The 13,211-nt window shown below is 32.7% G+C and overlaps 1 long non-coding RNA gene across 1 annotated transcript in view; it reads right to left on the bottom strand.

Moving 5' to 3' along the window:
• Positions 1–9,514: 9,514 nt before the first annotated feature.
• Positions 9,515–13,211, bottom strand: part of LOC127735432 (uncharacterized) — a 115,418-nt gene continuing 111,721 nt past the window's right edge. Inside the window, exon 2 of the long non-coding RNA XR_007998419.1 lies at positions 9,515–10,408. This is a non-coding gene — a long non-coding RNA (uncharacterized LOC127735432). The remainder of the gene's footprint in view (positions 10,409–13,211) is intronic.

Consider the following 13,211-nt stretch of genomic DNA (forward strand, 5'->3'; position numbering starts at 1 on the left):
GTTTTTGAAATTACTATCTTTTCCCTCGTAACAGAATGATAAATATCCGAGGGGGGGGGGGGGGGGGGAGTACAAGTCAAATCGGCACCTGGTTAAATCGGCATCTAGTCAAATCCAATAATATTTCATTATTTGATACAATATAAACAGATAAATAATTCAAAAAATCTCAGTAAAAATGTATAAATGATCTTTCTATCTTTAAATTATTGTTGGGGTTTGGCTTTATCTTTTTAATTTATATTACTCATTAAATCTACATATAGCATGTATAGTTAAAAATCACCAAGCCGTTAGAATACATATTATAAGTTTTCTCAACATTGACAACAATCTATGACTGACGTTTTGAATAGTTATCTTTTCAATTGATATTAATAACTTTTATCAATTACAGTTATTTTTACATAATTAACATGTTTGTTGTTTTAAATCTAAACAGGTTGTTATTGATTTTTTTTTACTTTAAAAACTTAGTAAAATACATGAAGCCATTACACAAGCTGTTGTTGTTTGATCATGAGAAAATTAGAAGCAGGAAAAGGGGAAATTTTGAGTCCCTTTCATTACTATCACTAATCAACCTTGAATGTCAATTAAGGTGTTTTTTTTCAGGAAAGTTTAAACAGCATTAAACCAACAATAATGGAAAATTCTCCTTTAGTCATGTTGGTTAAAACAGAGACATATATATGTCTCTGGTTAAAACATGCATAAAAATATCTATAAATACCGCGAATACACATCAAGTTGAATGGAAAAAATACATGCACAGAAACCCCCCAAAAATGAAAATAAGTCAATATTTCTAGACAACGCCTTCTTTATTTTAATCTATTTGCTTCAAATACTGAAAATATTTAACATGGGTGGCGAAATGACTACATCGGGTGCCGATTTAACAAGGTACAGTACCAATTTGACCAAGTGCAGATTTGATCTCAGGTTACATGTACAAGGAGACAAAATTCAGCTAAATACCAAAATTGCAAATACAATTACACATAACCCAGAGATCATTATTTGCTTTCCAAAATAAATTACTGTACCAATCCGAATTTTAACCTGTGACCCTTTGCACAGAAAGTCTCTGCTCTACCAACTCAGCTAAATGAGTAATCCACAAGCACATGTTTAAGTATCAACAAGGTAAGACCTAATGACATACCGGCAATGTCAACATCACTTATCCTGGCTGTGTAAGTGTAATTTCATTCCACCCTGTTTTTATTCCAGGTGACTGATGTAAATAGTGTGAAAGCGTCGATCTTGATCATTGTTTTTGTCCAGCCTGTGACTATTGTCGCAGAAAGCTCGACATAGGGATAGTGATCCGGCAGCAGCGTTAGCTAACTTCTTAAAAGCTTTATATTTTAGAAGGTAGAAGACCTGGATGCTTCATACTTTGTATAAAGATGCCTCATGTTACGAAGTTTCCGTCTGTCACATGTCCATTGTCCTTGACCTCATTTTCATTGTTCAGTGACTACTTGAAAAAAAAGTTAAGATTTTTTGTAATGTTAATTTCTCTCTCATTATGAGTAATAGTATAACTATATATGGTAAGGTATGTGCGTAGCTTGCAAGGTCCTTATGCCCGTCAGACAGTTTTCACTTGACCTCGACCTCATTTCATGGATCAGTGAACAAGGTTAAGTTTTGGTGATCAAGTCCATATCTCAGATACTATTAGCAATCGGTCTTATATATTCGGTGTATGGAAGGACTGTAAGGTGTACATGTCCAACTGGCAGGTGTCATCTGACCATGATCTCATTTTCATAGTTCAGTGGTTATAGTTAAGATTTTGTGTTTTGGTCTATTTCTCTTATACTGTATGCAATAGGTCTACTATACTTGGTGTATGGAAATATTTTATGATGTACATGTCAGTCTTGTAGGTTTTATTTGACCTTGACCTCATTTTCACGGTTCATTGCTCAGTGTTAAGTTTTTGTGTTTTGGTCTGTTTTTCTTGAACCATAAGCAATAGGTCAACTATATTTGTTGTATTGAAGAATTGTAAGCTGTACATCTCTGTCTGACATGGTTCATCTGACCTTGACCTCATTTTCATGGTTCATTGGTCAATGTTTAGTTTTCTTGGTTAAGTCTGTTTCTTAGAAACTATAAGCAATAGGTCAGCTATATTTTGTGTATTGAATAATTGTAAGGTGTACATGTATTTCTTGTTTGGTTTATATGACAGTGACCTCATTTTCTTGGATCATGTTAAGTTTATGTGATAGTTGTAGTAAAGCTTTATATTTAGGACTATCAACATAATATCAATGATTAGTATTTAAGAAGGCGAGACATTTCAGGATGTGCACTCTTGTGTTTATATTAGACCAGTTTATTACTATATATATATAAAAATATTAATTTTCGCGAACCATTTAGGTCACGGAAATTCCATTTTTTGCCATCAGTAAGGAGAGTTGTACAAATAATGTGAATACACAGAACCCCGATCCAATTCATCTTTTGCTAAAAATATTTATCATTTTCTGTTTTATATCTCCTAACATCATTCCATTTTTCTCTAATTTCGATTAAAATATGCCAAAACCTGCAGTAAAAATAGATGTATGCCCCAAATAAACATTCCCCGATTGGTTGAACTACTATGGCGTCGATGTAAAGCAACGAAAGCCTCGATGTAAAGCAACGCCAGCCTCGATGTAAAGCACACGCTTCCCAAGAGTAAGGAGAGTTGTACAAATAATGTGAATTCACAGACCCCCGATCCAATTTATCTTTTGCTCAAAGTGTTCATCATTTTCTGTTCTGTATCTACCAACAACATTCCATTTTTCTATAATCCCGATTTAAACATGTCGAAACCTGCAGTAAAAATAGATGTATGCCCCAAGTAAACATTCCCCGATTGGTTGAAAAGCTGTGGCCTCGATCTAAAGCAACGCAAGTACACGCAAAAATTTCCGTTGAAATGTTGAACTTCGACCCCGAGCCGTTTCACATAGAGATTTTCTTGCGCTCAAATGTAATTCTAAGTGAAGTATACTGGTAAAGTAAAATTATGTTCTTTTACAGAAATATTTACACATTTTATTATTAATGTATTGTCATGCTTCTGCATATTTACGCTGAGCTTTAGTTAAATATAATTCTATACAAATTTTGTTACGTCAAGCATTAAGAGTAAGAATATATTTCGCGCCTAATCAAGAAAATAATCTGTGTCACCAAATAAGTTTATCAGCATCTTTCTGAAATTTTCCAACAGAAAATAGCGTTAATTATAGAGAAATTTTGGTGAGTATTACTTATTAATGTCAAGGTTCTCCAGAGGTGGTTCTCTACACCTTCTTGGCGGTCAATTTAATCCCATTTATCAATTATCCCCGATGGCGATGACACCCTCATGAGTGAAAATCTTATCTATTTGATGAAATAACTTCTTCATTAACTGTACATGCAATATTTTTGTAGTTTTTGATAACCGTGCACATTCCCATTGCATGTCCGCAAGATAAATGGGTTATGCATTTGTGAATTGTGTAAGACAGTAATATTGTGTGATAAAAATTTGTGACGGTCATTGCGTGATCACGTGACATTATTATTTGTAAACAAACGGGCTCCCCATGTAACACGTGTAGGAACTATCCATTCAAGGTGCAATCAATTTTTTATTTCACTATTTGATGATAATTGATATTTCTGTGTCTGTTTGTAGGTTTTGCAGATCAGATCATCGACAGATGTCATAGTGTAGTTTCATAGGTAAAAAAGTACCATGATTGTTCCTGTTCAGTACTCAGACAGTAGTTGTGAATATTTTTTCTAGAATTAGAAGGTAATTCTGCATTAGTCATTATTTGAATTAAGTCTGAAAAAAAATGACTCAACTCTCTGTGTAATTTTTCCCCAATTTTTGAAACATGCATAATTTAAAGAGCATTTGCTTCCCTTGAACCTTCCCCCCTTACAAATTGCCCAAAACTCATACTCATAGTCCGAGATTACTCTGGTGTCCAACATCTGTTTTTGCGATTCCGGCATTTTAACTCTTTATTTTCAAATTGTACACACTCGGCCATTCAGCTTATTTGCATCATAAATGAACGAGGTGTTAGATTATGTTTTCCTATTGAATAAGGGTCATTTTCATAAATCAGCTCTCATACATGTAATGCATTTTAAATTACTTTTTCTGTTGGTCATGTCACAATCTTTTAAAGTTAAAGTAAAAATGCCAGTATTGATGTGTCGATGTGAAAATTGTCCAAATATGAGAAAATAGCGGGTGGCAGGTCGATTAAACTTACTTTAATGAAGAGAAAAATGAACTAATTGAGGCTCGATTTATATAGATTATGTTTTCCTATGGAATATGGGTCATTTGCATAAATCAGTTCTCATAATGTTGGTCATGTGACATTCTTATAAAGTGAAAGTTAAAATGAGGGTGGTAATGGGGGTACCTTCATGACGAATAACGGTAAAAAATCCTGCCAAATGACGTTAACAGTAATTTTTGGTGCATGACGATAAAATACTTTCTTCAAGACGATAAAAAAAATAGATTTTGACGAAGCACGTTAATTTTTCCCCAAAAATAACGGTAACGATAATTATTTGAGACCTCTGACGAATCACGATAAGGATATGTTGACGAATCACGGTAAAATGTTAACAAATTTGATGCTAACAGTAACCGAAAATGTCTGTTTGACGCCTGACGGTAAAGGGCATTCATACCCTTTAAAATGCCAGTATTGATGGGTCAATGTGAAAACTGTCCAAATATGAGAAGATAACGGGTGGCAGGTTGATCAAACTTACTTAAATGAAGAGATAAATGAATAAATTGAGGCTTGATTTATATGAATCCAGTCGCCTCCACTTCGGACAGGCAAATATCATCTATCTGATATGGGACCAGCTGAAGTCCCACTGCCCTAGCTGGTGTCGCAAAACAGTCGTTGGAGGTTAGAGTAATCTCCGACTACAAAACCCCATTCCAATGACAAAAATGCCCTAATCTTAAATTGAAAGCATTGGAAAAGTAAACTGTAAACTATAATTTTGACAATGACCACAATTTGTTTTAGTTCAATGTACATGTAATAATATGCGGGATAATACATAAACTTAATACTGCTTCAAGGTTATACAGGTTTGTCAATGTAAAAATAAAATAATTTGTTTGCTAACTTAGGGAGCTACCATTTGATTTTTAGGGGGGGGGGGGGGGGTCTAGGATGAAATTTGAAAAAAGGCAGGATGAGACAATATGAAAAAAAAGGCAGGATGACAATATATGTAAATAAGTCGGGATAAACTAATAGAAAAAAAGGCAGGACAGATTACATCTCGAACTAAAAAAAAATGCAGGAAAAAAAAATTTCATCCTAGCCCCCCCCCTTTTTCCCCCATAAAAATGGAAAGGAAGCTCCCTTATAGTGTTTCCTTCAGAGGGTGTTGGCCTGGAATGGTACCCTGCAGTTTTCATATGCCTGTTAATGAGAAATATTATGGTATGCCTTTGTCCTTCTGTCTGCCCTGATCTGTCTGTTTCCAGCATGTTGTTCAGTAACTCAGTAATATTTTCACCAATTTGCATGAAACTCTGGTGAATTGATTATATCTACTGACGTGAGCTCCCTTTTAGATTTTTAGGAATTTTATAATATACATTTTCAAAATGTGAGGTTTTATTCATTAAAAAAGGAGGATTTTCATGTTAACGCCCATTAACTCTAAAAATGCTTTGTTCACCAACTCTTCAACGCTTTCACCAATTTGCATGAAACTGTTGTGAATTGATTATTTTATAAATTTTAGGTTTCCCGTTTCAGAGTTATATGGGATTGTATTTATGTATTGATGTGAGCTCCCTTTAGATTGTTTTGGAATTTTAGAATTTACATTATCCAGTTACAATGTAAGGGGTTTTATTCATTCAATAAGGGGGATTTCCATGTTTTCGGACATTAACTCGAAAATGCTTTAAGCAGTTGTTATTTGTCATGAAACTTTGGTTAATTGTTTATATATATCTATTGATGCAAGCTCCCTTTCAATTTAATAAATTGTGGGATTTTATTCTTAAAAAAGGATGGCTTTCCCAGTTTGCAGATTAAATTCAAAAGTTTGTACATGCACTTCTCTGGCATGTTTCAGTAAATGTGTAAATTATAACTGACATAACTAACTTTGACAATGACCACATATTTTTAAGTTCAATATACATGAAATATACAAGGTAATGCATGTAGACTCGATACTGCTGCAAGGTTATACAGAGTTGTCAATGAAAAAAAAAAAAATTTGTTTGCCAACTTTAGTGTTTCTTTCAGAAGGTTTTGGTGTGGTATGACACCCTGTCATTTTTATACACCCGTTTACAGAACGTACTATGGTATACCGTTGTCCGTTGTCAACATGTCGGACATTAACTCAAAACCGCTTTAACCAATTTGCATAAAACTTTGGTGAATTGTTTATATCTATTGACATGAGCTCCCTTTCGTTTTTTATAAATTTTAGATTTTGCGTTTCTGAGTTATGGGGTTTTATTCATTAATAAAAGGGGGATTTTCCAGTTTTCAGACAATAAAAGCTTTCACCAACTTGCAAGAAATTGTGGTGAATTGTTTATATCTATTGACATGAGTTCCCTTTCGATTTTTATATATTTTAGATTTTACATTTCTGAGTTGCAGGGTTTTATTCATGAAAAAAGGGGGGATTTTCCAGTTTCGGACAAAAATCAAAAATGCTTTCAGCAGTTCGTATGAAACTTTGGTGAATTGTTTATATCTATATTGATGTAAGCTCCGTTTAAAATTTTATAAATTTTACATTTTACATTTCTGAGTTGTGGGGTTTTATTCATTAAAAAAGGGGTGATTTTCCAGTTTTTGGACAATAGCTCAAAAATGCTGTCAGCAATTCTCATGAAACTTAAGTGAATTGTTTATATCTATTGATGCAAGCTCCCTTTACAGTTTCATAAATTTCTAATATGACTGGGAATTAATTGAACTTTATTTGTTTATAGTCTGACGACAGATTTACTAAGTATTGCGCAACAGCACAGTGTATTGCACAACAGCAAGAAATCTTTAATTTCATCACGTTCTAATGAAGTAACAAGCTTATTTTGCCGAAAGTTAGAATGATATCATCTACAATTGAGTAACAAGTACCAGAAGTGATAAAAAAAATTGTCTTTATGAAAATAACATGCAACCAACTTTAAAATCAATGCTTTAACCTCCTAAAGAAAATAAATTGTTTACGTCTTTGAATTTCTTTACTTTCAAATGAAAAATTGCTGTTTCATCGACTTGGTAAATGTTGAATATTGCTGATGACGAAAGCAACTGAAAGCGAGTATCGTAAACAACAGGGCGACTAGATTTCGCTTTTGAAGGTCGGTCAAAGCGAAGTGGCGACCGGGAAAGCGACTTTGTCGCCCCAGTAGCATGGTAACGTGAGCCCTGCACAATGCTTATTACTTTAAAACACAGTCCTGTAATATTTTTTATTCTACTTTGAATATTGCCTGCTTATTTCAGCAACTATTCTTACAAAACAATCCTCTATTTATCCTAGGTGTTGCACTCAGTATTGTTGATTATATTTATATGTATATGTAGTAAAGTGAATGCAACCCCCTTTTTGAAGGTAAGTAACAGTTAACAAACTTTATCACTTATCAGTAGTTTAGAATGGTTTAAAAAAAGATCTAATAGATGTTACATGCATTATGCCTTCCTCTCAAAAAGTTTGCATGTGTTTTAAAGTGGTTATTTAGCAATGTAATTTTTCCCCTCAGTATTAACATTAATTTGGAAGTAAGTTAAAGGATTTCAGTTAACCAAAATTATTTCACGCCTAATTTATATAAACAAATCCCACGTCGATATATAACTGTACAACAATCAAACATCAACCCACGCCAAACTGGATGTAATTGAAAGACATCTAGAGGTCAATATACAGTCTCGAACAAAAGACAAAATGAGGAAAAATATAGCAAATTTTCGAGAATTATTATTGCATGTATATTTGCAATATTTAAAATGCATAGTTTAAAATCTTTTGAGTTTTTGGTACCATTTTAGAAACCTGGGATTTCATTGCAGCTAGTCTATTAGATAACATTTTATAGTTTTGAATGTTTCTTCATCAGTTAACTAAAATTAGGTGGAGGTATGTTCTTATTTCTGACAGAGGGGTACTCAACCTATATCAATTTGTGCATGCATGAAGCGATTGATAGTTGCTAGATACTGAATAATTTTACCACAAATTTGTGAAAGTTTTAACCGGTGTATATACTTAAAATATGTTAATAAAGTTCATGTCTTTTTCAGGACTTCTGATCCAACCATGTAGTATGGCATGTTTGTGAGATATGGTTTTGGCCAGTAGGATGTTCATGAAGGACCTGTAGTACAAAGTATATCACTGGATTGAGCTCATTGTCTAAGTGTATTATTAAAGTGCTTTGCTTTGAGCTCAGTTCATTGTTATGCAATTCATTCTTTGTGAAATAAAGATTTGACAGACAACTCTCATGTACAAGGAATTGTCAAAGTAGTATCCATTCTATGAACAATGTAAGTAATAGGGAGATAAAAGCATTTTATTTAGATTTGAACCAAACATTTTTTGTCCATTAGCCAAACTAAAAAAAAGAAGCACAAATTCACCAAACAATGCTACTGGCTCTACTAGTAATATAATGCTAAGTTCTTTTGTTACACTTTATTATGCCCCAGCCGTATCGGAGGGGGCATTGAGTTTTACCCTTGTCCGTCTGTACGTACGTACGTCCCAAAATTGGTTTCCGTTCTCTAACTTTAGTTTGCCTCAACCAAATGTTATGAAAATTATACACAATGCTTATTACCACAAAATACAGATCAAGTTTGAATTTTGGTGGCGTCACTTTTACCGTTCTAGAGTTATGCCCCTTTACAAATGGAAAATTGCTGAATTTATCATTTCCGTTCTCTAACTTTAGTTTGCCTCAACCAAATTTTATGAAACTTATACACAATGCTTATTACCACGAAACACAGATCCAGGTTGAATTTTGGTTTTGTAACTTTTACCGTTCTAGAGTTATGCCCCTTTACAAATGGAAAAATTGCTGAATTTTTCGTTTCTGTTCTCTAACTTTAGTTTGCCTCAACCAACTGTTATGAAACTTATACACAATGCTTATTACCACAAAACACAGATCAAGTATGAATTTTGGTGGCGTCACTTTTACCGGTCTAGAGTTATGCCCCTTTACAAATGGAAAAATTGCTGAATTTTTCATTTCCGTTCTCTAATTTTAGTTTGCCTCAACCAAATGTTATGAAACTTATACACAATGCTTATTACCACAAAACACAGATCAAGTTTGAATTTTGGTGGCGTCACTTTAACCATTCTAGAGTTATGCCCCTAAGAAATGGAAAAATTTCAAAATTTTTATTTTCTTCTAAATATCAAGTAATTTTTATACGCCCGTTTACGGGACGTATTATGGTATACCGTTGTCCGTCTGTCCGTCCGTCGTCAACATGTCGGACATTAACTCAAAAACGCTTTAACCAATTTGCATAAAACTTTGGTGAATTGTTTAAATCTATTGATGTGAGCTCCCTTTCGTTTTTTATAAATTTTAGATTTTACGTTTCCGAGTTATGGGGTTTTATTCATTAAAAAAAGGGGGATTCTCCAGTTTTCTGACAATAACTCAAGAATGCTTTCACCAACATGCAAGAAATTGTGGAGAATTGTTTATATCTATTGACATGAGCTCCCTTTTGATTTTTATATATTTTAGATTTTACGTTTCCGAGTTACAGGGTTTTATTCATAAAAAAGGGGGATTTTCCAGTTTTCGGACAAAAAATCAAAAACACTTTCAGCAGTTCTTATGAAACTTTGGTGAATAGTTTATATCTATTGATGTAAGCTCTGTTTAGAATTTTATAAATTTTACATTTTACAATTCTGAGTTATGGGGTTTTATTCATTAAAAAAGGGGGGATTTTCCAGTTTTCGGACAATAACTCAAAAATGCTGTCAGCAATTCTCATGAAACTTTGGTGAATTGTTTATATCTATTGATGTAAGCTCCCTTTACATTTTCATAAATTTCTAATATGACATTGAGAATTAATTGAACTTTAATTGTTTATAGTCTGACAACAGATTTACTAAGTATTGGGCAACAGCACAGTGTATTGCACAACAGCTTGAAATCTTTAATTGAATATAAATTCAATTCATGTAACCAATTTCAAGTTCTTTGACTACATTTATTCAGAAACCTATAATATGTCAAATATTTAATACAATCCAAATTCAGACCTGTATCAAGCTTGAATATTGTGTCCATTTTTGCCCCAACTGTTCAGGGTTGGACCTCTGCGGGCGTATCCAGCTGCGCTCAGCGAAGCAGTTTATTTAATTGGAGTTATCTTCCTTTGTCCATGCTTATAGTTGAATCAGCTACAATCAATGCTTTATACAATGCAATGTTTAATTTTGACTTTCACTGATAAAACACAAATCAAGTTGAATTTGGGTAGTGTCACTTTCATCATTATTGAGTTATGCCCCTTTATAAATTGAAAGATTGCAAAATTTTTAGTTTCCATTCTGTAACTTAAGTTTGCCCCAACCAAACATTAGGCCAATTAAAATTAATTGATAGATTTTCATCCCCGCCCGCCCCTCTGAAATCGTTCCGCCCCAATTTTTTTTATTTTGAAAAATTTACGATTTCCGGATTTTGTTCATTTTCGTTACCGGTAACTGTCGATAATTTCGTTTCATTAATAACATCCTGTTTCAAATTTTGGTTTTTGCATTTCTTTGTATGTTTGATTCGTTATACATGTATATACATGATAGAACCTTATTATTACACTTGCATATATGAAGAACACGTCACAAGAGCGTTTCATATCTAATAAAAAATAAAAAATAAAATCCTCCCACCCACCCCATTTTTTTCAAAAATTTGGATGAAAATCTACTAATTAAATTTACTTGGCCTTATGAAACCTATACACAATATTCATTACCACAAAACTAAGATCAAGTACAAATTTTTTGTTTCCGTTTTCTAACTTTAGTTTGCCTCAACCAAATGTTATGAAACTTATACACAATGCTTATTACTACATAATACAGATTAAGTACGAAATTTGGTGGCAACACTTTTACCATTCTTGAGTTATGTCCCTTTATAAACATAAAAATTGCTGAATTTTTCGTTTCCGTTCTCTAACTTCCAAATGTTATAAAAACTTATACACAACCGTTCTAGAGTTATAATTATTTATTGCGTGTTTACAAATAGAAATTGCTGAATTTTTAGTTTCTGTTCTCTACTTAAGTTAGCCTCAACCAAATGTTATGAGACTTGCACACAATGCTTATTACCACAAAACTAGGATCAAGTTCAAATTTGGATAGCGTCACTTTTACCACTTCAGTTATGTCCCTTTATAACTATATGATATGCAAGTGGGGGCATCATCTGTGTCCACATGTGGACACTATCCACATTTTTTTTTTTTTACATCTGTACTGCCTACTGGTGACTCAGTTCTGAGTGTAAATGGTCATTCAGTATGTTAAGAAAAAGATCAGAATTTATAAGGCCTATCTGGCCTAATTGATTTCTAAAATATATTTCATTGTACATGTTCAACATTTATCATTCATTTGTTTATTTCTTAATTTGTGTGAATTAACAGTAAATGTTAGTTACTACACTTTCATATCATAACAAAACTGCCTTACTGTATTGGTATCACTTATATTTGTATCCATATAACAAAAAAACTGAAAAGAGAATACTTTTGCAATAGCTTTTTCATATTGAATACTAAAACTTTTTAGATATTTAGACATATTAAGTAGATGTTCATAATATCCACTTGACATTTTATCATATGACTTCTGTAGTTAGTTTTGAGTCTTTGAAGCATGCTCACAAAGGTTCTTTTGTTGATATCATTTTCATACTGGTCAAAACTTTTTTTTTGCTTTGACCAGCTTTGGAGGAGATATTTTCAAAGAATTAATAAAAAATAACACAGAAATTCACTTTCTAGCTCATCTAGCCCCAATCATCATGTCAGGCATTGTCATTACTAAAAAACATTAAATGTCTTCTAAACTGAGAAACAATTTCCACATTTAACCAAAATCTTCTACTTATGATACTGACAATCCCCCACAAAGTAATATAAATAGAACCATACAAATAGTAAGCAAATACATGTTCTCAGATACCATCTCCCATATAAAAAAATCACATTAAGAAAAAAATGAACCTATTATGTGTTCATCTCCTAGCTACAAAATGTATCCAAAATCAAAGATGTGGAACATATATATTCTATCATAATCATTTGGTAATTAATGCAATTAGTATCTGTTGAACATAAAAAACTAAATATTACATAAACAACACCCCTAATGCTCATGTTGGTTGTCATTGTGCAACACAGTTAATACATAGAAAACATAAAACATAGAACTCCTTTTGTCATATAAAACACTGTCAAACATCCAATCATACTGTCCACACTGATCTGTGTCCACACTTGTTGTTTAATACATAAATTAATAGGTTAAAATTAGAATAGTTTTCATGGAACCAGTTTCATTATAAATAGATATTGACATTGAAGATATGATTTTATATCGAAGTCTACCAAAACGCAAATGCACAGAAAAACTTTGGCAATCCAGTATATATGAATATTACAATTTAGTGACAATTTAAAAGCATATATTATATGATTTATTTGATGGTTTTCATTAGAAAAATTATCAAAATTTAATTTGTAAATAAATCATTATATTGTGTTATCATGTAGTGTTCAAAGTGAGTACTAAAATAGTTCATCAGAAGACATCACTGTATATGAATCTTAAATACTTAAGTGTGATAAATCCCAGTTCAAAGTAACTAGTGCAATCATTCCAGGTACAAAATCACTAGTCAGTAGTGTAATAATTCCTGGTTCAAAATCACTAGTGTTATTGTAAGCCATAATAGTGTCCTGTGAAAAAGTGTCCAGTTGGACAGTTTTTCATAGAATTTTGGTATTTAATAATGTCCATTGCCATGATATATTGTCCCTCAAGTAGACAGATTTTTACTGCAAAAGTTATGAAATAGTGTCCACCCACAGGACAAGTTTTCA

This window comes from Mytilus californianus, unplaced genomic scaffold, assembly GCF_021869535.1.
Source record: "Mytilus californianus isolate M0D057914Y unplaced genomic scaffold, xbMytCali1.0.p SCAF_3, whole genome shotgun sequence".
In the NCBI taxonomy this organism is placed as follows: Eukaryota; Metazoa; Mollusca; class Bivalvia; order Mytilida; family Mytilidae; genus Mytilus; species Mytilus californianus.